The 24613-nt window shown below is 41.7% G+C and overlaps 1 protein-coding gene across 4 annotated transcripts in view; it reads left to right on the top strand.

The window, feature by feature from the left end:
* The first annotated feature begins 5659 nt into the window (after positions 1–5659).
* Positions 5660–24613, top strand: part of fndc3ba (fibronectin type III domain containing 3Ba) — a 112542-nt gene continuing 93588 nt past the window's right edge. For 2 of the 4 annotated variants that reach the window (XM_031310037.2, XM_031310038.2), the window contains exon 1: positions 5660–5867. The gene's annotated coding sequence lies outside the window, so the exon portion shown is untranslated. Of the gene's footprint in view, positions 5868–5902; positions 6281–24613 lie in introns of those variants that run through there. The other 2 variants (XM_035994821.1, XM_035994822.1) reach the window with 1 other exon arrangement.

Consider the following 24613-nt stretch of genomic DNA (forward strand, 5'->3'; position numbering starts at 1 on the left):
TGATTTTAGCAATTTTCCTCCCACCGAAGGTCAGAATTGACTGGTCATTGTTTGAAATGGCACTATGCTTGTTTTTTCACAAATGTCAGGGACAAAGCCATTAGCCAACCAGATCGCTGTCCCAGCTCCTTGAGTCATGGACATTCCTCTGCCATGATTGCCAACACCCACCACCCTATGGTGGTGTGATCCGGTCGGTATGATGTCACCCCTGAGATGTCATGACTGGAAGGTGTTCTGTAAGTAGGAACACATGACATGTTCGGCAGAGCTGGAACAAACACAGATCACCCCTGAGCTTTAGATAAAGCTAAAAAAAAATCCCCCAAAAGAGTGAGGACGCAACTGGAACCAATTCATCTTATTAAAGAGAAAAAGAAGGCGACAGAGAGATGTGTCTGGCCATTGAAGGCTCTTGAATCAGGCGAGGGTCGTGTTTGTTCCAGACATACCAGTGATACCAGAAACATGATCTTTTGATAAAGCTGTTTGGAAAAGTCCGGAAAAAGAGCGAGGAAGCAACTGGAAGCAATTCATCTTATCAAAGAGAGACAGAGAGATGTGCTTGGGCACAGAAGGAGTTCTGGTGCTTGTTCCAGACATACCAGAGATACTAGATATATGACAAATAAAATACCAAATATCAGTACCAAACATTTAAAGCATGTGTAGAGGTTTTAGCCATGCTAGCAGCTTGGCTAAAACTGTCTGTCTGTTGGTCTGTTCACCACTTTGGTCCAGACTGAAATATCTCTGCAAATATTGGACTGTTTACCATGAACTTTTGTACAGAAATTCACGGTGCCCAGAAGATGAATCCAAATGATTATGTCGATCCCCTGACTTTTTCTCTGTTGTCACCAGCAGGTTGACATTTTGGTTCAGGTAGAAATGTCATCACTATTGGAGGGATTGATTAAGTACAGATATTTGTATCCCCCTCAGAATAAATTCCCCCAATTTTCCTATAGCTCTATCATCAAGTAAAACTTTCAATGGATCCAAATACTTTGCTTTGTTACCAAATACCTGTGAAACCAATTACATTCCCACTAGCCTCAGATGTTCTTTGTGTTTAATGTTAATTAGCAAATAAACATTACCTTCTAAACATCAGCATGTGAGCTTTTTCATTGTGGGCACATGCAGCCTTGCAGAGCTTCAGCATGGCTGCAGATGGTGATTATATTATAGATCCTTCAAAAATATTCTGATGGCATACATTCAAAATGAAACTGGGTTAAAATTGTTGCATCGTCTGTGTTGCCCATTCATCTCAGTATTCATGGGTCTTCTGTGTTGACAGCCACAGTGTGCTACTGTACCACCAGATGGCAAAGTTTCCTACACATGTGGCTTCAATTAAGAATAACATGACAAAAATATAATAATCATGCATTATTTCTGTCTTGATTTATCAGTTAAAGAGAAATGTCATGTAACAAAATGTAAAGCAGAGAATATTTTTTTATGGTGGTAGGAGGGGATTGGACTTCAGTGATCATCATATTACATTCCAAATCACGTCAAGCAAAGAAATTAATAAAGTGAGTGTTTGGTTGTCCAGACAGCTGCATCACACAACTACAAGAAAAAAGAGAATGAGAGGGAGAAGGGGAGAGAGAGGTTGTCAAAGAGTCAAAGACAGAGAAAGAGAGAGAGAGAGAGAGAAGAAGAAGAAGAAGAAGAAGAAGAAGAGAGGCATGCCTGCTCTTGTTGGTGTGCAGAGAGCTTTGGGTTGACTCCTTTGAACTTACGATGAGCCAAATTCCATCCTCACATCCATGGGAGGAAGTACCTGACATGCACACACACACACACACACACACACACACACACACACACACACACACACACACACACACACACACACACACACACACACACACACACACACACACCTGCACCATCATGTTCCCTCCAAGTCTTTTCTGCTGCCAGACGCCCATTATCATCTGTCACCTGGTGCCTCAGACTAGCATTTTATTGAACATATGCACACACATGCTCATGTAGACACAACATACACACACACATAAATGCATACATAAACACACACACGCATGTAAGACCCAAGCGAGGGCACAATTAACATCTAGAAAACCACACCAAAGAGCTGGCTGCAATCCAACAATCTCTTACCCCGCTTTCTCTGCTTTGCTTTCTCTGTGCTATTAGAATATACAGTATGTACTATCATATGGCTGGACACATTCCACTTACTTCAAAGACCTCTGGTGAACTGAGTGTGCATGATTACAGGGAGGGCTTGCTTTAAAGAGCCTCGGAGAGGAAAAAACTGAGAGGGAGAGACGGGGAGAAAGAAGGAGAGAGAGAGAAAGCAGCTGGGTTGGTGGTAAACATCTGGTGGTTATGGAGGCCTGGCCCTGACATACAGGAGAAATAGCTGTGTCGCTGTTCCAAGATCTGCTCCCTCCAGTCTGTCCTCATCCACTCTCCTCCACAGATCTAATCTAATGTGACTGGCTGTCTGTAAAGGTCCAATACGTCACTCAAGGTTGCCCTACTTTGGCTTTGTTAACCAATTTATTTGAATCAATAGGTTTTTTTTTTTTTTATTCACACACTGACGGTACACAAATCCCAAATGTACAAGTTTCCACTGTACAAAATGGTGGGAACAACTCCCTGATATTGGGTTACAGTGTTGCAGTGTTACCCTGTTGCACAACAATTCACTTCTCACTTGTTTAAAAGTTTCAAAGCCCTTCCCTAACTCATCTGCTTCTCTTTAGCTACATCTTCTCCTTTGTGATTAATACAGATTTCAAAGAGGAGATTAATAAGACTTTAACATAGATTTACCTCATTAGTGTACTGGGACCTAGACATTTGAACATCCATATTTTCACAATAACTGGGCAAACTTCATCTGCTGTTGAAGATCCGCTTGTAAGATTGTTTTGTCAACTCTAAATATTGTGTAGTCTACTTTAATATCCACTTGATGGCTTGTAGCTGTATTTAAAAAAAATGAAAAAGGCTTTTTCTCATCAACGTCATCAAGAACCTTGATTTGAATAATTTATTTAATTATTAATTAATTATGTTCTGGATTATTTTTTTTGTTAATGCCATTTCTTATTGAAATGTAGCTACTTGATGGCTGAATAGATGGACACTTTGTGTTGATGACAGGTTAAACAAAAACTCAATTCTAAAGACTATATGTTACAACACACTGAATACAATGTGGCAGAAACATCAGTGCATTTTACTGCCCTGTCCTGAAGATTTATTTAAAAAAATATATATTATTAAAAGGGCATTTTGATAGACTTGAATGGGTGAACTCTTTTGGTACTGCTCAAATGAATTTCCAGAAAATTTGATCACAATATAAATCCAAACAACCGGAATTTGGAAATAACCCATCTTGTTTGAGTGGTATCATACACTATTTCTGCAGTTAGGGGGCTCCACAGTCTTGTCTGTGCCCACTGTACATAAGCTGCATTGTACTTTTGGTGTGTGAGAAGGATTTTTCTGCCTGCCATCTCAATTGCCCTTTGAGGATGATTAGTGTTTATTGAATAGAACTGAATTGAATTTAACTTTTTACAGGCAAGCTGTCCTGATCCAGGGCCATTTGTCTTTCTTCTGGCTTAGAACTACACCAGTGGCTGTTTTCTTAGTGCAGTTGCTGGAATGTGTGTGTGTGTGTGTGTGTGTGTGTGTGTGTGTGCGTGTGTGTGTGTGTTTGCCAGCAGAGAGAAATCTAGAACTCAGGGGCAATGAGTGTATTTGGCTGAGTCTGCTTGCTTGAAAACACAGAAAGAAAGAGGCCGATTACTGTCGGAGCCAAAGACGTACATGACAGATGGAAAGCCCATTGTTCATTTATTTACAGCTTGTTTGTGTGTTGTTCGCCCTTGCTCTTTATGTAGCTTGTAGTTATGTTAATGTAAAAGAAAACAGTGTCTTCTCTACTGATTTTTTTTCCACATATTTCAGTCTGGGACCCAAATTTGAAAAATGCAGTTCTGGGACTGGCTGTAAGTCTATGTCTGAGTCTAATGAGGGTGTTATTGTGCATTGAATTATTCACTTTCATACTGTTTTCAGCTGAGTGGCATTCACCTCTCCATAGTCATCAGTCAAAATACTGTATGCATTCAATCTGTTTTAGGGAATAAAATATACTTGATGTTGAATATTTCGAAATTATTCAGCATCATAGTCTGTAATTTTAATCCCATTTTAGTTTTGAAATGCTCAAGAAATATTCTCCCTTTCCATCAAATGGCAATATGTGGGTTTTTACTGAACTTAATCATATTATGCATTAGGCATCAACACACTTGGCAGGTTCTCTGCTCTGATGCTGACATGTACTGTTGATGTTAATGTCTTAATTTCAGGCACCAACACGCATAGATATAACTACTCTGTGTATACATGTATCTGTGCTGTAATGCATTCAGTTAAAGGAAGCTGAACGGATATACAGTACTGTAAAGTTACAAGTCATATTATGGTTTACCCTGCATAGTACACATGAGGCGTTGTGATTCCTTTCAGCACATCTACGTATAATGCACTAGATTCAGCACAGATGCCACTGATTTTTAACTTGGCTCTCCTTTTTTTTTCCGGTATAAATCAGATCATGATGTTTCTATCTTAAGCACCAGTATCAGTCTGTCCATCCCTGTCTGTCTGTTATTTATTGTATGTTAAAGTGTATTTTTATGTGCTGCCTTCTTGGCCAGGGCTCACTTGTAAGAGAGATTTTAATCTAAATGTGATTTTCCCCTGGTAAAATAAAGGTTAAATAAAAATAAAAAAAATCAGACCTGTAACCCTTGGACCTGTAAGCTGAGGGATGCTGGGTTCCAGTGCAGCCACCAGAGGGTCTTTGGCCTGTTGTCTAAGTTGTTTTGGAGGAATTTGATAGGAGATTTAACCAACTTGACACATCCAAAATCTGCTACAGGCAGATTATTTTGCATATGTTATGTCTGTAGGAAACGATTGCATATTATAATAAAGTTTTTTTTCTTCAGTTTTATTGACATTTATTGATCATTTAGTTTTTTGTTGTTGTAATAAAGTGACCAGTGCAAGCAAGATGACACAAGTCCAGCAGGTCATTTGCTGTTGTGGGTTCTGGTACAAAGATATAGCTTTGTCAATGAAAGATAAACCTAAACCAGCCTAAACTGGATTCAGTTTGCTTTTATTTGCAGAGGAGTTCACCCACCTTTTTGGGCTGACATAACCATTGACAGCAATTCGTTTGGACACAACAACCTACCTGTTTCCCCCCTGGAAATAATTAAAAAAATAAAAAATCTGAAAGTGGTGTTTGACGTGTTTGGTGTCCAAATGGATGTTTCTTTCCATCATTATAACTGTTTTCTACCTTTACCTGATTAGTGGCCATCAAATAAAATACTAACACAAAATGTCTTATACAAAAAGTATTTGTTAAAACAGCTCCAAGGTTTTGTTGTTATGGCGATCAGAATGAATCTATAACAGTGAAAACCGTTTTTATATTGATACATAAATGGATAGAATATAAAAACTGGATCAAAAATCGTTTAGAAATCAATGTAAAATACCTACTCTGCTCGAAAAGACAAGCCTGCTGATTGCTTCTGTCCCAACGGTGAGGGAGCAGCTCTGCTCTCTGTTTTGGCTTCTTTCTTCTTTTTTTGTCAATGCGCAGTGTATTACGGTAAAAGGAGGCGGGCTCTGACCTACATGTGCGTCGCGTTTTGATTGACATGGCGGAGTCTCCCAGTACGCGTTACGCCGCGCCAGCAGACAGGCAAGACTCGACCCTGGGAATAAAAAAACACGCAGCCCCGTCTGTTTGAAGATTATTTTATTGCAGCGAGGTGAGTTCTTTTTACACTTCTTTCACGGTACGAAACCACCCCGCAAAGTACGGGAATAGAAGCAGATGGAGTCGATGTTGGAAAAGTTTTAGAAGTGCGTGTCTGTGAGTCTGTGAGTTTGGAGAACTGAGCGCTGACGCCGGCAGTCTGGGCCACTTGGCCAGCGCAAAGGAAAAAGGAAAACTGCTTCGCTGCTGCTGCGGAGGAAGGGAGAATCGAAACTTTTGGGCAAAAATTTCCCGTTTATTTTAAAACAAGAAGTTAAAATCTAACCAGCGGAGCTTATCGTGTTAGTTATTCACACTAGTCGAGTGAATGTGTCGGGCTGTGCGTTTGGAGTCTTGCTCTTTGTGGCCCCGATTTCTCAGCTTTCGCGAAAGAATGTGTTTTTGTCTCCGAGGACTTCAGATGGAGTGAGTGCGCAACAGGAGAAAACCTTTTCTCTTTTGCCTATTTCTGCAACAAATCTCAGTTGTTGCACTGCGACTTGCATTCTGGAAATAGTCGGCTTGTTGCTGCTCATAATCAGGAAACGAACACTTTTATAGCTGGAAAATAACTTGGAATGGAAGATGCTGAGGCAGTCAGATTTGACAGAGGGGGTTGCGAAATCATTGAATTGACACTATAGGGGGGTTCTAATGCATTGGGTAACTGCTGAGAAATGTTAAAGGGAAGGTGTTATAGCGACTTTCCATTGAGTTTGTGCGCGAATGCAGGAAAAAGGCTTTGGAGAAGAAAAAAAAATCCCAACTCCAGCATATCCTAGCATTCCTTCCAGCCAGTCTCTCTCTCTCTCTCTCTCTCTCTCTCTCTCTCTCTCTCTCTCTCTCTCTCTCTCTCTAAGAAACGACTACGTGTCTGTCTGTTTGTGCAGGGAAGACAAATCTCTCTCTGATGCAGACGTGGAGATCAAACATTGGTCTCCTGCTTGAAACAGTGCCGTGTTAGTTCAGAGGAGAGATGTGGCAGCAATGGGTCGGAAAATTTGAGATGCAAAAGATGACTTCGGTAGTCAGATTTTGGTGGTTGTGCGTCAGTTAAAAAAAAAATGTAATAACAGGACTGAGTGGTTAATTGTCATGCTGTCATGATTAGCGGTGGACGTATAATTGGGTCTATGATTTGAGAATCACATATCCCCCTGCTGTGGGCTCTGGATCCAGTGGGCACGTTGGAGAATATAGACTAGGGGAAAAAATAACCACCCACACACACACACACACACACACACACACACACACGCACGCTTACTTTTTTCAGGGGCGCGAGAAAGAGGAGAGGGAGAAATCCGATCCCAAATACATGACGTCAGATGACATTCCTTTGGTGAAAGGCTGATGTGGCTATGTCTTTTTTTTTCTGTGAAAAACTGATATTCGACTTTTTTTTGTGGGGGCTTTCAAGGGGGGGGGACGAAATGATTGGCTACCCGCTGAGGTGTGTTTTGGTTTAGGTGAGAGCAAAGGATTTCTCTTTTTGGTGCATGAATGGGCAATTTATTTTGCTTCCACAAGTCAGAGGTATCAAAAAGTCTTAGCATCAAAGGTTTAGGCTATGGACAATAAGCCACGGTTTAGATGGAGACTAGCCCTGTGACATGATTTATGCATTTTACAGACATCTCTTTCATTGAAAGTGTACCTTTTTGTAGATTTTTTTTCTTCTTAAAATCTTTCCAAATGTCTCATTTCTAATTCAGGCCCTAACTCAACAGTCACTCAACAGGTAAGATAGGATTTGGGAAGGCTCTAATTTGCAGCCCCAAGACGTTTCTTTTAGTTTTTTTGGTTTCAGACGAGGTTGTTTATCACAGCCTGCAGCTCGAGTGTGTTACATTGTGAAACAAATGCTAGAGGGACTGTTGGATTTTGCAATTGATCAGTCACCACAAAGTGGAAGAAGCTGTGTTGGTCTGACTACCTGTGTAGCCTTAAGTTCCAGGTGCTGAGCTGATCACAAAGGTGTGCAATCAATATTATCAAAGCAAAAACTTGTGTTTTTAAATGGATTAAATACTACACCCATATCCCTCTTAACACAAGCTGAATGGGGTTTATATCACTGTACACTGTTCTCTGAAAGTTAAGCCCCTTTGGCTCCAACATTTATATACTATAAGAATGTAAACAAAGCTCACACGCAGACATTTGGAAAGTTATAAGAGCCCAGTTATGTTGTCCTTGTATTCATAGCAAATTTAATAAAAAGTCTGGATGAAAACTCTTATTTGAGCATTTTAAATGGTAGTTACACAGGGTTTTTGAGTTTGTATACTATTGTATACTGTATGTATGAGTTAAGTTGGTCAGGAGGAATACCAGAAATGTGGCGCTAAAGAGTACAACAGCATAATGTAAGCAGGGATTTGCACTCAAACTGAAGCAATTGCAAGCAAGGGAAATTTATACTTGTAAAATCCCCCATTTCTGTGTTTTTTCTAAAATTGAATACACTGCAATTATGTAACAGAACAGAAAGAACTGTATTTAGACTGGAGTCAGGTTAAAGCGGGGTAGCCATTGTTGCTTTAGCCTTTCTACGTCTTTCACATGAATAGGCAAAGGGTTGAATAACCATCTATGTTCTCTATGCTACATCTTTGACAGGTACAACTCATTCATCTGTGTCGGCCTGTGTGATGGTGAGTCATCACATGGGTTAAATGTAACTTTGCAGCTGCTTTGTTTGATCCCACATAATCAGTTTGTCATTTAGTTTTACTCCACTAAAGTGCCTGAACAAGGACAAGGGGATTGGTGCTAATAATTCAGAGTATATCATTAGAAACTCAATGTATTGTGCTTTCTTCGGACAGACAGTTTACCACATGTAATCAAAGTTTTCTTGGAGTAACACTGTCCCGTTTTCTCCTCCAGCAGGTGCAAATAAACACTCAGATTGATATATAGGGACCCAGCCTTGATGGACTGGTTGTGTTTGCATTTAATATCCTGAGACAGGTTATTCTAAGCGCAATGAGGAAGTTCTCATGTTTCATGAGGACTCGTGATGCCAAGAACATCGGTCTCCGTCTGACCTCAGGCATAATCTGGGTTCTCTGCTTTCTACCCTCGGTGAGTTGCGGTTCGCTGCTGGCCCAATAAAACCTTCAGGTACGCCTGGTCGAAATGGGGTCAGGGAGGGGGCAGGATGATGTTGGTGTGTGTGTGTGTGTGTGTGTGTGTGTGTGTGTGTGTGTGTGTGTGTGTGTGACCCTAGAACATGTTATTCGAGAGGTAGTGTTACTGAGCAGTGCTTGTGTATCAGGAACAGAAGCTGGGGCAGCTATAAAGTTACACAGACAAGACAATGCAGCTCTGGAAAGTGTGTGCGAGCATGTGAAAGAGAGGCAGAGAACAAGAAGAGAGCTATAGATAAACCTCATCCAGTGTTTCCCCTATAATTGTACAGGCCAAAGGGAAGCCCCACTTGGGGAAACATATCCATTGTGTTTTCCATATATTCAGTCCATGACCAAAGCAACTGTATGTGGTTAGTTCACATCTGTAACAGCTGTCGACAGTCGAGTATGTTATCTTAACTGTTAAAGTCAGTTGAAACGTTGTCGGTAGCCCAATGGTTACAAACACGTACATGCTTACGGATTCCGTGTTTTTGTGTTTTTAGCTGAGCTGGACCAGAGAATATTTGAATCAAACAGATCGTTGATACTGTTTTGCCCTCACTGTTCTCGGTGGAAGTGATGTAATGTAGCGTTTAATTTGGAGTGAGCACTGCGCCGATAATCGATAATGAAAATAACTGTTGGTTAAAACCCAAGTCGGTATGGGACAGTGGTGATTCCGATTCAAAATGCTAACTCTGTGAAGATATAAGTTTATCCACCATTTATCGCTATGTCTGCAAACAATCATCCACAATTTCCCTTTTAAATATACTGATAATGACCGTTTAGTTGGCCCTGATAAGCTGCCCATTATATCTGGAATCCTTCCTTGAATTGCTACGCCTTTGCTATGTACAGTACTAAACTACATCTGCACCTTGCATAAAGTCCGCTATCAGTTAAACTATCTGTTTCTCTGAATGCAAATGGTGTGCTTCCTAGAAAGATCGCTGCCCTCACTGTTACTGTAGCAGAGGTGTGATTTGGTCAAGTGGACGAGCTGCTTCCTGCTTCCTTGCCTGTGATAGGAGGCCTTACCCATTGGTGGGCTGGATGTGTGGAGGCGTTCCTGTTCTGTGAGGTCAAGAGGTTGACGGCCGCAAGTGTCTGCAGCTTCTCTTCCTCTCGTCCCTGTAACCCTTCTCTCCTGATAATGCACAACACATGGGCTATCCCTGTGGTGGAGCAGACAGGTGCGTTTGCCTTGAAAACCATCTCTGCTGCGGCTGCTGGCACATATGATGAATTGCAGCGGAGCTCTAGAGGGTATGCCAACCCAATGTTTCATTTATATTAAAAATAGGGCTGTCAATCGATTAAAAAATTTAATCTAATTAATTACATACTCTGTGATTAATTAATCGAAATGAATCACATACATAATTAGCGGTGCCTGAACCGATACTTTTTAAGAAAGTAAAAAAAGAAAAGAAAAAAAAGGGTACTAAACAACAGTCGGTGACATTAAAGAATGGCTTGTTTATTGCTAAGGCCATATGGTCAAAATTAAATGATTTAATAATAATGTATAACAATAAAAATAACTTATTTCACTAGTAAATTGCTGTTGAACGACAAAAACAACCACCAGATGGGAAAAGGACATTTACAATAACTTAAAATGCATCACAAGGCTGTAGTTGTCTGTGTTGTTTCTCCGACGGCAGCTGCAGATTGTTACATACCGGTGTTGAATCCTCTAAAACACAAAACTTTACACCGTTTAGCTTTAGCTGTCAGCATTGTAACCGTGTTTAATCCAGCTACTAGCTAGCGGTAGGCTAACGTTAGCTGCTGTCGAGTATAGTGTTAATTAGCTAGCGGTAGGCTAACGTTAGCTGCTGTCGAGTATAGTGTTAACTAGCGTCACGTGCAGCGGTGTTTGTGTTGCCTGTATCGTCTTCAGAGCACCAGAGATAAGTGCAGACATATCAGTGGCACCAGATTTCGGTAGCCAGGGTTGGCAGGAAGAAGATTTTTACAAGTAAATGTTCCAGTTAATGATCCAGGCAGCACATTCTCGTCTCCCTCCTTCATTTTATAGTCGAATGGTGGCTAGAATGGCTCCGGGTCAAACGTCAATATGGAATGGATTAATCTGCGTTATTTTTTTTAACGCGTTATTTTTTCTCAGATTAATTAATCGAAATTAACATGTTATTTTGACAGCCCTAATTAAAAACAAGTGGCTTTATTAAGCTGACAGATATCTTCATGCAAGAAATGACTGACTGATTACCACTAACTGCCATTTATAGATTAATCTGTAAATCATTTAATCAATAACATGTCAGAAAATAGTTAAAAAATCCATTAAAATACCAGAGATCCAACATGGCTTTTAGAAATTGCTTATTTTATCCAATTATCTGTAAAATAATATATATAAATATATTGAGTTTACTATCATACGTGAAAAATTAAATTTCCCATTTCTTGTTGTCACTGACATTGAGTTGATTTTGAAGTTTCCTACTGTTGGTATCCATCAGTAAATGATGATATGTTATAGCGATGTTGCTCCTCTTACATACGATGAATTGGACTGACTATCTGTTGAACGTAACACACAATTAGTGGATTCTACAGACTCATTTAGAAAGTGTGGTTATGCAGGTTTATCTGAAGTTCTTGGTTTGTTTTGTCATGTTTATGTGTATGAGTGAACAAAGTGTCAGAAGGGTCAAACTAAACCTGCAGGCAATGTGTTATACCATGTAAACACCTACCAAATAAGAGCTGTATGTAGGTTCAAAGTCCAAAACAGGAAAAAAAAAAAAAAAAAAAAGTATCTCACGACAGCGGCTGGATATCTGCTGCTTGATGCTTTCACTTTCCATTTCCCAGCGTTTTGTGCCGGTTACCTAACTGTCTTTCTCTTTCATGCTCTCTCCCTCTGTTTCTTGGTGTTTCTTTCTCGCCCATATGAACGGTGGCTTTTTGTTGAAGTATCCCAGCATCTCATGTTTGCTTGGCACAGAGCTGTAATGTTTACCCTCCTCCTCTCTTTCTTTCTGCCTCCCTCCCTCCCTCCCTTCCTCACTCCTTCCTTTCCTTTCTCATTCCCAGAGCCCTGTCTCCACTTTTTTTTGTCTCTCTTGATAATTTCCTGCATTGTTGACAGTTGATTTAGAAGAAGATAAAAGAAGCCTTTCAACTTCTCTACTCCCCTCCCCTCGCCTCGCCTCTACTTTCCTATTGCCCTCTCCTCTCTCCTCTCATCTCATCTCCGGAGGACAAAATATGGAAATCAATCAATTGAAAATAGCACATTTTTCATAATACAAAAAGGGAACAACAATTTAGAGCTGAAACTATTAGTCAATTAATCAATTAGTTGACTGACAGAAAATGTATTGGCAACAATTGTTTCAATCACTTTTCAAGCAAACATGAGCCGCTTCCAGCTTCTCAAATGATCTGGTCTTTGTCTATTGAGTTGTAAGTTAAATATCTGTTGGTTTTAGACTGTTAGTTGGGCACAAGTAGCAAACGGAAGATGTTACCTTGTGCTTGAAAACATTGGGGTTAAGATGGACATTTCCCGTTATTCTATGGTGTTTTATAGACCAAGGGATTAATTAATGAATGAAGATAATATTTAGTGGATTTAATGTTTATGGAAAAAAATCATTATTTGTAGCCTTACTTTTGTATAACAGAAGAAGACAGATAAAAGAGTAATTAAGGAGAGCTATCATTGGAACGTAACACATTCATATATACTGTATATATAAAAAAAGAGGTGGAGACACATACTAACTATAGTCAATACTGACCAAGAAAGTCTAAGGTTTTTGAACCTGGTCAGAGTTAAACAGCAGTATAATATAACATAGTAAAGTGTAGTACAGTATGGTGTAGTACAGTAGTGTATCACTCTTCTGTATGACTTTTTGTGCAAATATCAGCAATATTTGTGCATTTGAATACACAACACAGTTGACACATGATGCAACGCGTGACTTCACCAAAAAACTTTCACTTGGTGTCGTTCGAAAGTTCTTGACAGCAGTTTTATGGCTCCAGTAGAGACAACATTGAGACAGAAAGGCAGAGTGACATTTTGAGGATTAGATCAGATGATGAAATAAAATGATTATGACGAATAGGGGTGTGCAAAAAAATCGATTCACATTCGTATCGCGATTCAAGCTCTACCGATTCAAAATCGATTAATAGAATTCCAAAAATCGATTCATATATATATATATTTTTTTTTTGTTTTGTAATGGCGTTTATACTATAATTGTGCTGAAATGAGTTTAGCTCGCCATTCCCATAGATGGCGCTGCATCGAATTCACACTGACGCCTGGGCACTCTTGATTAATCAAAAGAAGAACGAGTGCAGCAGAAGTAGTTTAGTTGGCGCAAACAATGGCAAACCTCACAGAAAGAATTATTCAACCTGCTCCATCATCATTGAAGGCGAGAGTTTGGGCACATTTCGGCTTTTATAACCTCGATGGGAAGACGGAACTTGATAGGAATTATGCTATATGCAGGCTTTGCAAAGCGATAGTTAAGTATTTTGGAAACACCACAAACTTGAGAACTCACATGGTACGCCATCACCCAGAGATTAACACTAAAGACGTGGATGAACAACAACGTAAAGTACCTAACCTCTTTCAATGCTCTAAACTCCCACCGAACTCTGAACGAAAAGCTCTTTTTATTTAACAGTTTTATTTTATACTTGAATTAAATGTATTCGAAAGCTGGCCAAAACTTGGTACTTTGCAGTTTTTAGTTGCAAAAGTTTTTATTTTTGTATGAAGACATATAAAGTAATATCAAACTACATTTAATTTGTTGTTTCTTTTAAATTGTATGTCTAACTAAGTAACTACATTTACATACTGTGAATCGGTTTTTGAATCGATAATCGTTTTTGAATCGAAACTCGATATTGAATTGAATCTTGATCCTAAAAATCGATATTCAATCGAATCGTGACATTTTCTGAATCGTGCACCCCTAATGACGAATAGATAATGTGTTTGGAATCCATAATGTAGTCTGTCAAGTTTGTCATCAAGTTCTCGTCAGTTGGTAGAGTTTTGTGGATACATGCATGCAGAAAAGCTGGGTGAGTTCAGAGTTGTGAAGCGCTCGGCTGCCCTGCCCGTGCCCCTGCACAGTTCCTCGGGGGTATCATCCATCAAAATAGCTTGTTGAAGAGCTGCCCACTGGTGTGTGTAGCGTGTGTGGTCAGCTGGCTGAAGGAACCAAGCATGCACCTATACACACACAGAGCACCGACTTAACACACATGCATGAAACATGCACACACACAGAGTTAACTTTACGTGCCTGCATTAGCATGCCAGGCGTGTTGGTGTTGCTAGTTGGCAGGCCCATGGAAAGTTCCGCCAGTCGTTAATGGCTGTTTTTATGCCTGACTGTGAGCGTTTGGAGTGTGTATCTCAAGTGTCTTGAGTCTGCTGTGGGCTGGGGTTCATGTGTTTGAGTGTGGAACTGAATCTGTAACTTGTTATATTTCTGATTATTATGTGGCTGGAACTGAAATTGGGACTGGTACATGCACACGCACGCTTGTGTGTGTGTGTGTGTGTGTGTGTGTGTGTTACACACTGTCGTTGAGGGTTCTGCTCAAGGAGGAAGTAGGTGTTTTTTAATGCAAAGCCACATGTTTTATTACTTGTTAAACCCTCCTCTCCCCCCTCCGGGGCATGCAGACACACTTCCACCCCTCCCTCCCCTCCTCTCACCCTGTCTTCCCCCAACCATTCCAGCTCCACATACCTGTCATTTCTCGTTCTTGCTTATTTGCCACTCACATTTCCACAAGGCTAATCGTTTTGAAAACGCTGATGGGCTTCATCCACACTAGCAATTTTTAACATAGTTTAAAAAAAGAAGTTTGTCAAACACAATAAAATTCAAAACCAGGAGGAAAATTGAAAAAAAAAACTTAAGCTCTTATTCTGTGAGATCAGGGACCAACACAGCTACTACTGTTATGTCGTTGAGTATAAAACAATATAAAAAGGTGATTTGATCATACATGCCTGTCTACCAAGTCCAACAGTAATTCCTGCATTGCTTAACTGAGACGTCCTTGAAATCATTACTTTGTACTCGCAAAATCAGCTGACACAAAACAGGGTTAAGGACAACACCTGTATTGTCTTATTGGCTGTCCCAACATTTTAAAATGAGTGACCACGATAGAAAGTTGTCCACTTAACCTTACTGTTGCAAGTGCACCTGATTGAGATTATGTAGGCACCATCAATTTTGGAAAAGCTTTATTCACTTTGGAGAGAGTTTCAAATAGAAAATGCATTTTCAGATTTATCCGGCTTGGTGTGGACCTGGCCTCCCCTATTTTCCCCTTACTTCTCCCCTCCTTGCCCTCAAGCTGGGACCCCCCACAAATCACTAAAACATCCCAAACACACATCCACCCACCCATGCAGGCAAGCATGCAGAAACACACACTACAGCACTCACACACCCACAGCCCTGAACTAGTGTGTGAAATCCTGAGGTTGATTGAGGAGGAGGAATGTGACCTAGTGACCCCAGGCTGTGGGGAGGGGTGTGTGTGTGTGTGTGTGTGTGTGTGTGTGTGTGTGTGTGTGTGTGTGTGTGTGTGTGTGTGTGTGTGTGTGTGTGTGTGAGAGATGTTAGGGAGCAAGTGATTGTATGTACACTTTCCATTGGCTTGCTATTCCCAGAAGTGTCCTCTCTCATTTTTCAGCCCATTTCAGTTTTCTTCTAAATGGATTGCACGCCACATTCATAAACTTGACTATGAGTTAGTCATGGAATTAGGCATGTAAAGTACCATTCATTCATGATTGTCTTGCTCTGTTGTGAATGTAAAGGCTGTGTGTGTGTATATATATAAATGTGTGTGTGTGTGTGTGTGTGTGTGTGTGTGTGTGTGTGTGCATGTGCACACACATCTCTCAGACTCAGTTGTTGTCTGTGAGAGTGGAGCAGGTCCCTCATGTAGGTGTGACTAAATAGTCTTTCTCTCTCAGCACCCACACACACAGACACTCACACACACCACCCACTGAGCAAGCTTTTTCATGGCCCATAAAACTGATGATCTGAATGTCTCTTGGTGGTTTGTCTCTGTCTATGTGCTCGTCCATCCAAGAATGTAAGTTTGTGTGTGAGAGAGGTTTCTCTTGGTTTACTTGTATTATTATATCAGATGTATTTACTCATTGTTGTTGTTTATATGTATGTTTGTTCTTATGCTTTGGCAACACAGAAGAGAGAGAGAGAGAGAGAGAGAGAGAGAGAGAGAGACTTCTTGACTTGGCATAGCTGTCTTAATTAAGACTCATGGCATGCAGCCCTGATGGAGCTCAGCATTAGTGGCAGAGACATGCTGTGTGTGCAGGCCTGAGTGGCAGCAGGTCCACTGGCAGGGAATGTGGGCTTATTGTCTGGACTCTGTGGTTGTCCTCCTTTACTTCTCTTTACTAGCCACTTGTAATACAGAGCTGATTAGGATGATTGTAGGTCATTGCATTGATATTCATGTTAATACAGAGGTAAGTGGGTCACATTATAAACTGCATGCCAGTCATGCACTTCTGACTCCAAACCCAAACTCCGATTTGTAACATTTTATTTGATGTTTAGTCTGCTGTATGTTGCAATCTTTCTCTGCATTGGAGTGTCTGTAATGTACTGTAAAATGAATGAGGAGGGACGCCTTAGCATTGACTAGTTGCCTAATGATTGATTCATCAGAAAACAATTAAACGTGTCTATTGCAATATCCTAGAATACAGCATGACAACATAAAATGTCGTGCTTTGTCCGACCAACAGTATAAAATCCAAAAATATTCAGTTTATTAGAAAGTAAGACTAAGAAAAGCAGCAAATTGTCACATTTTAAGAATATGGAACCATCAAATGTTGGCAACTATGCAGCTCTAGTATATTCTGAATACTTTGTGATTAGTCTTTCCATTATTTAAATAAGTTTCCCCTTATTTGCTGTATGAGCATTTTCAGAAGCATTGCTCATATTTGCCTCAATCACTCTGTGGACTCTGCAATAGACAGACAGTGTCTGTATGGTAAACCTACATACAAACCTGTTTTTCACATGCGAGTTATGTGTTTTAATTCAATTCCTCAATCAACTGACTTTACAGTAATACATCAAAACAGTCACATTGGACACATTTCCATCTAATTCTATCTGGCTTTCTGTACATGCATACATAATTGTACACACACACACACACACACACACACACACACACACACACACACACACACACACACACACACACATTGTGTCCGGTGTCTGATCCTTGAGTCTCATTCTGTGGTATAGGTTTGGGTTTGGGGGTTTGACTCCAGGGACCAATTAGCTGAGATGTTTATTGTGGATTGTACAGTTAAAGCCCCACAAAGGTTTTCCCTTTTTTAAACTCGGTGTAACCAGAGGCCAAATCATACACTAAATATGCTGAATATGCACGTGAAATTGTCCTTCATGAGGAACTATAAGTAATCTTCAGTCCTGTGGTGTTGTGGTGTGGAGTCTGGGCTCAGCTGAAAGTTTACTAGCTGGAGTGCAAGACTGAAAGTATTGTCCGCTTCCCCGCCAAGGTATACAATGTATTGTGTGTATGTGTGTTTATATATGTGCGCGCATGCTTGTTTTTGTGCAATGGAGTTCAAGCATGCCTGTGCACCCAATTGGTGTATTTTTATGTGGGTGTGTGCGCGCCTGTGTCTGTGTGCCGATGTGCGCAGTGAGGAGGAAGTGGCTGTGTTTGTTTAAACTAAGCACGCTCAGCCATGTGGGACAATTTAGCGGGAATGAGAACCCTGCAACCCCCTCCTCCCCTCACCCTTCCCCAAGACTGCACTGATCTCCTCCCCCACCCTACCCCAAAACATTCTGAATGGGCGGCTGTCTTTTGAAGGCTGAGGGGTTGTTTGGGAAATAGGGCCAATAGTGTTGGGGTGAGGACAGGGGGGAGCAAGCGAGGAAGAGGGAGGGCAGGAGAGCCCTCAAACAGGTTAGAGATGGAAGTGGGACAGAAGAGGAGGAGATGAGGGAGTAGAGGAAGAGGAGGAAGGCTGAGCGCCGGTGCATTAAAATCAAAGTGTAACTAATGTTCATTGGCCACTGGTCCTTTCTTGTGAAAACCATGCAACCGTGAAAGTCATACACAACACAGACGCTGACTTAGCTGAGCCGCCACTTAAAAAGGATCCAGCCCGGCGGGCGAAAGCATCATATTTATGCTAAAACCCTGTATTACATGGAACCAACTGCATTACACAGCAATGAAGAAAAAAGGTAGTCGGCGAGGACACATGAATGAGGCTGTGGAGCTAATGTAAAACTGGTGCTGTATAATGTCATGCTAGCATACTACTGTCATGTCTGGAAAAACAGTAAAATTCCCCAAAACTGCTGAACTATCACTTTAACTAAATCACACACATTTAGGCTATTCTATGTGATCTTCTTTTGATAACTAATGTAAAGTTTTCCACTTCCATTCCAGTCCCCCTGGGGAGGCCTGCCTCCCACTTTAAAAACTTCTTAGTATATATTAAAAAAGGAAAAGGACTCCACTGTCTAGCTTTTCTCCCTACAGTATCTATTCCTGTTTTTTACTTGGTTAACTTCTTTTTATTTTTATTGATCCCCAATGGGGAAATTACAATTTATGAATTCATTTGTCTGCTCTCTATCCATCTTTCTACCTTTTGTTATCACTGGCTTGCTTGTAAGTTTGTGTTTGACACTGAAAGATAAATTAAACACTTATGTTGCCTTAATAACCTTCACTTTTTAAATTTAAACTGCACTAGCTTGCAAAATTCAAGCACACCTGAAGGCATGCAGAGCTTCAGAATTTGATCAAGGGGTTCAGTGATGCTGTGTGCCTGCTAACTAATCTTTAAAGATCCTTGAATAGACTTCAAACTGAACGACCCCAGCTCTTATTTAACACCATTAGCAAGCTAGCCATGCCATGCCAGCACCCAGATGGCTTGTGTGTGTATCTCCACAGCCTGTCATACTACCCACCAGTCAGCCCAACTCAGCCTTTAGTCTCCTGGCTTGTCACACTAGCCTCCATGTGTGTGGCCAGACTGAGCCTTGGAGATCCAAGGTGTTAGAGAGGGGTTTGCTGTGAGCTCTCCTCAAGCTCAGCGCTCCTCCCTGGGCTGCAGAGCGCCCAGCCCTCAGCCTCTCTGGATCTGATGGAGCAAAGTCTGAACTGTGGTAGGGAGGGAGGGAGGGAGGGATGAGAGAGAGCGAGAGAGACAGGGAGGAGGGAGAGAAAAGGACAAAAGGAGAAGAAAAATCTGGAAGCACTGCCATGAAGAAGGGTGAGTCATGTTCATGTGCTTGTGGGAGAATAGCCACTTCCTCTGTAATAAACACACACAAACACCAACAAATTACAGCATTTCTTAAGGCAGTCTGGCTTATTGACAGGAATAGTGAAGATGAAGATGTTGGCAGTACCAGTCATGAAGATGGCAGAGATGTTCTAGACATAGATGAGGCTGATGGAAATAAAGAAGACATTGACATCAGTTTTAATGATGATGATAAGGGCGGGGTGGGTTTATGTTTGTGCCAGTCGGTAAACTATTTAGTTGTGTGTGTGGTCACCAGTTTGTGGGAACAGGCGTTACACATCTGTAAGTCAGAGGAGTGCTAAGTTTGGAGAAAAATGGCAAGAGTCTGGTGGTCCTGTCTGATGTAATTGGTGGAAATGTCAGAGTCTGTGACTGAGAAAAACGGTATCACAAAATCACTTTGTCTCCGTGGGTTTGAGTTGCCTCTGTTTAGACTCACACACAATGCCCCACATTATTTCACATCAGTATTTTCTCCATTGTGCTTGCATCTTTTTCTCATACATGGTAGACAGAGAGAATATAGATATCCTTTTTCTCTATTCTCCTCTGGAGTTACGTCGCTGCTACGTGGCAAGCATTGGACTGTCGGGGCCTCTACTGTGGGTTTACTGCCTGCTGGCCCCCAGCCCAACCCCACACACACACACACACAGAAAATCACACACACACACACACACACACACACACACACACACACACACACACACACACACACACGGCCAGCACACAGCCGTACAGCTGCAGGAGGGAGGGCTCGCCTGGCAGATGCGCACATCTGCTGGAGCTAGCTGTCCTAATGTGAAGCTAACAGCTAACACAGAACTCCCAGTGCAACACAGAGCTGATTGTGAACGCTCTGCCTTCATGAATAGCCAGGGGAAAAGTGGAGAGCGTGTTTTAAGCTATCTTAGCTTGACTCTTTATTTGCAGGAATCATTCAATTTGCTCTCCCTCTCTGTCTCTGTCTCTGTCTCTGTCTCTTTTTCACACACACACACACACACACACACACACACACACACACACACACACACACACACACACACACACACACACCCTCGCTCACTGCCTGCTGTCTGTGGTATGACAGGCAGGACTAATGTTTGTTCTGGAGCAATAACACAATTAGGATTCCACACATTTCTCTCTCCACACAGACTCAACGTGTGGCCCCTTCGTTCACCCCTCCCCATTTTTTCTCCCTTCTCCTCTTTCCTCTCCCCTCTTCTTTCCATCCTGCCTCCCCTGCCCTTCTCTTAGTTAACAGATTGCTGTCAATTCCGCCCTGCGCAGACAGGTAACACATGATATTGATTCAATAACACCAAGTTGCTTTGCTTTTGACCAAACTACAGAGCTGTCTCAGTCACATGTATGTGTGCGTACTTTATTCTTGGCACAGTTCTCCTATTCGGTCCACTGCTCTTCCGCTTAGGGTTGGATTCAGGTGAGGTTCTACCATACAGCAATTAACCTTTCTCTCTCTGTCTCTCGCTTACACACATCCTGGAACTACTCTCCCTCAGCTCCTGACCTGAGTGTAAAATAACCATTTCCTCTTCATTTTGTTCACAAGGAAAACTGATGCCTCGTCTACCCCTCCCTCATCTCTTCCTCCTCCTTTCTCAACTTCTCTCCTATGTCTTCTTTTCTTTCTCTGCACTCCCTCTACTGTCTCTTCACCTTTCTTTCTCTCTGACCCTGTTTTGTGTTCCGCTGTGTGTTAAGGGGTGTTGTCCTGATCCTGTGTGTGTGTGTGTGTGTGTGTGTGCGCGCGCAGTTATGTAACGGTAGTCTCTCCCTGGGAATGGGCTGCTGCTTCTATGAGCACTGCTTCTACTTCCTCCCACCCACTGCCCCGGCAACAGCCTATAAAGGGAGCCGATGGTTTCCCCTCAGCCAGTGGGAGAGTGGAGCTGTGTTTTGACAGAGTAGTGGAATGTGAGGAAGGTGGAGTCTTTCCAGGAAGTGGATGGCAATAGCGTCAGATCCTGGAGTCTTTGGCTGAGCTACTTATTTGGCACCCTGGAAAAGCTTGAATGCCGATACACTTTTTTGTGTGTGTGTGTGTGTGTGTGTGTGTGTGTGGAAACAAGCTGATCAAAGCTGTTAGATTTGTTTTTTAGTGCGTACATGAGCATTCTGTTGTATTTTTCACTTGAATGAAAGATGAGTTCACACAATAGAATTGTTTATCTTTTGATTCATCTAAAGTTATCTGAAGCTGTGTATGCCGACAAAGAGAAAGCTGGACAGACAACATAAGCATTACTTAAATCTTTAAAAAAAGGCTCAGTAGGAGGGAAGAGGAAGGGGAGGGAGAGGCAGAGCGGAGGCTGACTTGAAGTCACTAGATCATCTGTTTCTGGCCCGTGTTCCTGGAAACAAGGCCTGATGAGAGGATTGGATGGGTGGGTAGATGGATAGATAGGAGGATGACAGAGGAGAAAGGCTTTGCCCAGGGTGCCTATTTTGTGAGTGTGTGTGTGTGTGTGTGTGTGGAGGGTGTGGGATGGACGGGGGAGAGAAGTGCTGAGCCTGTCGTTTATCAGGCTGAGTCCTGACTTGTCCGCGCTCCGGCTGAACACAATGATCTGCAGAATGCCTGGTATTCAGAGGAAATGGGGAAAAAAAGGAGACAAGGCCAAAGACAGAGAAAATTAAGGAGAAAGAATAGTTCTATGAAAGGAGTAATCCAGAAAAACATTACACAGTGATGGTTTTATGCCACCTAATCTGGGATTAATTAAATGCAGCATGACCGATCAAGATTTCATCATTTTATCAGACACTGACATCAAGGTTAGGGATGTTCCTGCATTTCCTAGCACTAAGTGCAGAGTGTTAATAATAGCTTCTCATCTGCCTTGAGTTATGTACAATAGGCAGGCAACCTACCGCAGTTTAACCTTGGAGACATTCATGCACGGAATGTGGGACGTGGCAATGACAAAACTTCCAAAACTGCAACCTTGTTGAGATAAGGATAGCAGTATTTGGAGTTTGGAGAAAAAGGCCTGTGGTAAGGAAGTGCTGCTAGTTTAAATCCCAGAATGTTTGGGTGAAATTCTACATACTATGTTCTATGGTGTTTGCATTGATAGGTTCATTCTTTGCAGATATTACCAGTTTAGCAGGTCTGCATCATGATGCAACCAATCATCCTGCACCCAGGTGATCACAAGTTCACCTTGTTTTCTGTAGAAGTGTCCTTGAGAAAGAGACAATAAACATTTAATTTCTAGCTCATTGTAGGTTTGTAAGGCTACAGCCACACTACTACGTTTTCATTTTCAAACAGCATTTGAAAATCAAAAACCATCTCCGTCCACACAAGCGTTTAGGCTCCATATAAGAAATGATCTCCGTCCATATTAACACGTCTGACAACACATCTCACAGGCAGGTGTAAACAGGAAGCAGGTTGTCCAACGTTAACTCTGCGGTTGAAAATCATGGATGTATAAGTTGAAAATACAGAAATAATTTGGAGAAAGAACAACAATGGCGAAAAGTAAGACCAGGGATTTATTTGCTTGGATGTATGTAAGTCTACCTAACCGATAAGACTGACTGACGTGCGTCGTCGTTTCCAAAGGTCTCTGTTTCTATCTGTTCAGACTACAATGCAACCCTGAAGTTTTCAAACTTAATGGGGTCAGCAGTGTTTAGAAATGTCTCCTTTTTAGGGGCTCGGAAACACGGGGGGAGTGTGGATGCGAACCGTGAACATAGCAAAAGATAATCGTTTTACTTAACGTAAAGGTGTCGTAAAGGTGGTATAAATCTAAGAGTGCCAGATGAATGCACTTTAACCTTTTTAATAGCAATTTTACCTTTATTAAGAGAATACATTTTCAAAGGTACCTTCTTTGACCCTACATTGAGGGATTGAGTTGTTAAGGAGACCAGTGTTTTTATCCAGAAATCATGACATGATTGATTGATGATGGAGGGAAAAGACAACATGGTTAAGCAACCTCTCCCTAGTATGTTGTGGCATTGAGGTAAACTTGCTTGATTACATTTTTTAAAGAGATCTGTTAAAAGTGAATTGAAAACCATAAGCGGCAGCTGGTTGGTTGGTTGGTTGAGACTTTCTTTCACCATCAGATGTGGTTTCTTGAGGTGCTGGATCTCATCTGTTTGGGGGGGGAAAAGGTGCTCTAAAGGCCTCAGTTCTGGGAGTTTGGAGAGGAGCTTGTTCATACATGGTTTGCAAGTGGAACGTGTGTGTGCGCTCTTATGTGTCCGTTGCATTCCACTCCACCCGTTCCGAGTTCTTCTTCGTGGATGACATATCATTACCGCAATTACAGGGCAGGAGGACTTCGACCATAGACACACACAGAGGCGGGCACACATAAAGGTGCAGTGCAAATGTATGCACACATATGCAAGGCAAATTGAAGAACAAGCTGAAACTCTGAATTTTGCTTCAGACACTTTGCCTCTGTCCTTCTCTTTCAGCCTCTCAATGCACACCCTCTCTCTTACACATACATACACACACACACACACACACACACACACACACACACACACATACACACTCACACACTGCATATGTGCAGAAAGCTGCCAGCCGACGTGGGAACCCAAAGAGGTTCCATCTTTTATAAATCCCCTCTCTGTCTTTTCCAAATGTGTGTGTGTGTGTGTGTGTGTGTGTGTGTGTGTGTGTGTGTGTGTGTGTGTTCACGCTCCCCTCAGAGTAAGCACAAGCACAGCATTCCTCTTTGCCTTCCTCTCCACCCTTCTTTCCCTCTTCCCTCACCCCTCCCTCCTTTTCTGCATCCCCACTTCTCCACCCCACCTCTCTCTCTCTCTCTTCTGGTAAAAAGGTACTCACTCTCTGTGTGTGTGTGTGTGTGTGTGTGTGTGTGTGTGTGTAAGAGGGTAAGTGAGAAAGAGAGAGCAGGTCTCTCCTAGACTGAATACCTTTTGTAAAAGGAGCTGGGGTTGAATGGGAGTGGTGTTGGTGGCAGTTTCCCACCATATTTAGAAGATACCCCCCCTTCCCTCTTTCTCTATACACACACACACACACACACACACACACACACACACACACACACACACACTCACACACATATATCAATGTGTCTGTGTGCGTGCATATTAAATGCCAGCACAGATTAAAGTTGTCAGTTGATAAAATGGGTTTAAAAGGACTTGGATCAATCCCAGTCGTGTGTGTGTGTGTCTGTG

This window comes from Sander lucioperca, chromosome 18, assembly GCF_008315115.2.
Source record: "Sander lucioperca isolate FBNREF2018 chromosome 18, SLUC_FBN_1.2, whole genome shotgun sequence".
Taxonomy (NCBI): domain Eukaryota; kingdom Metazoa; phylum Chordata; class Actinopteri; order Perciformes; family Percidae; genus Sander; species Sander lucioperca.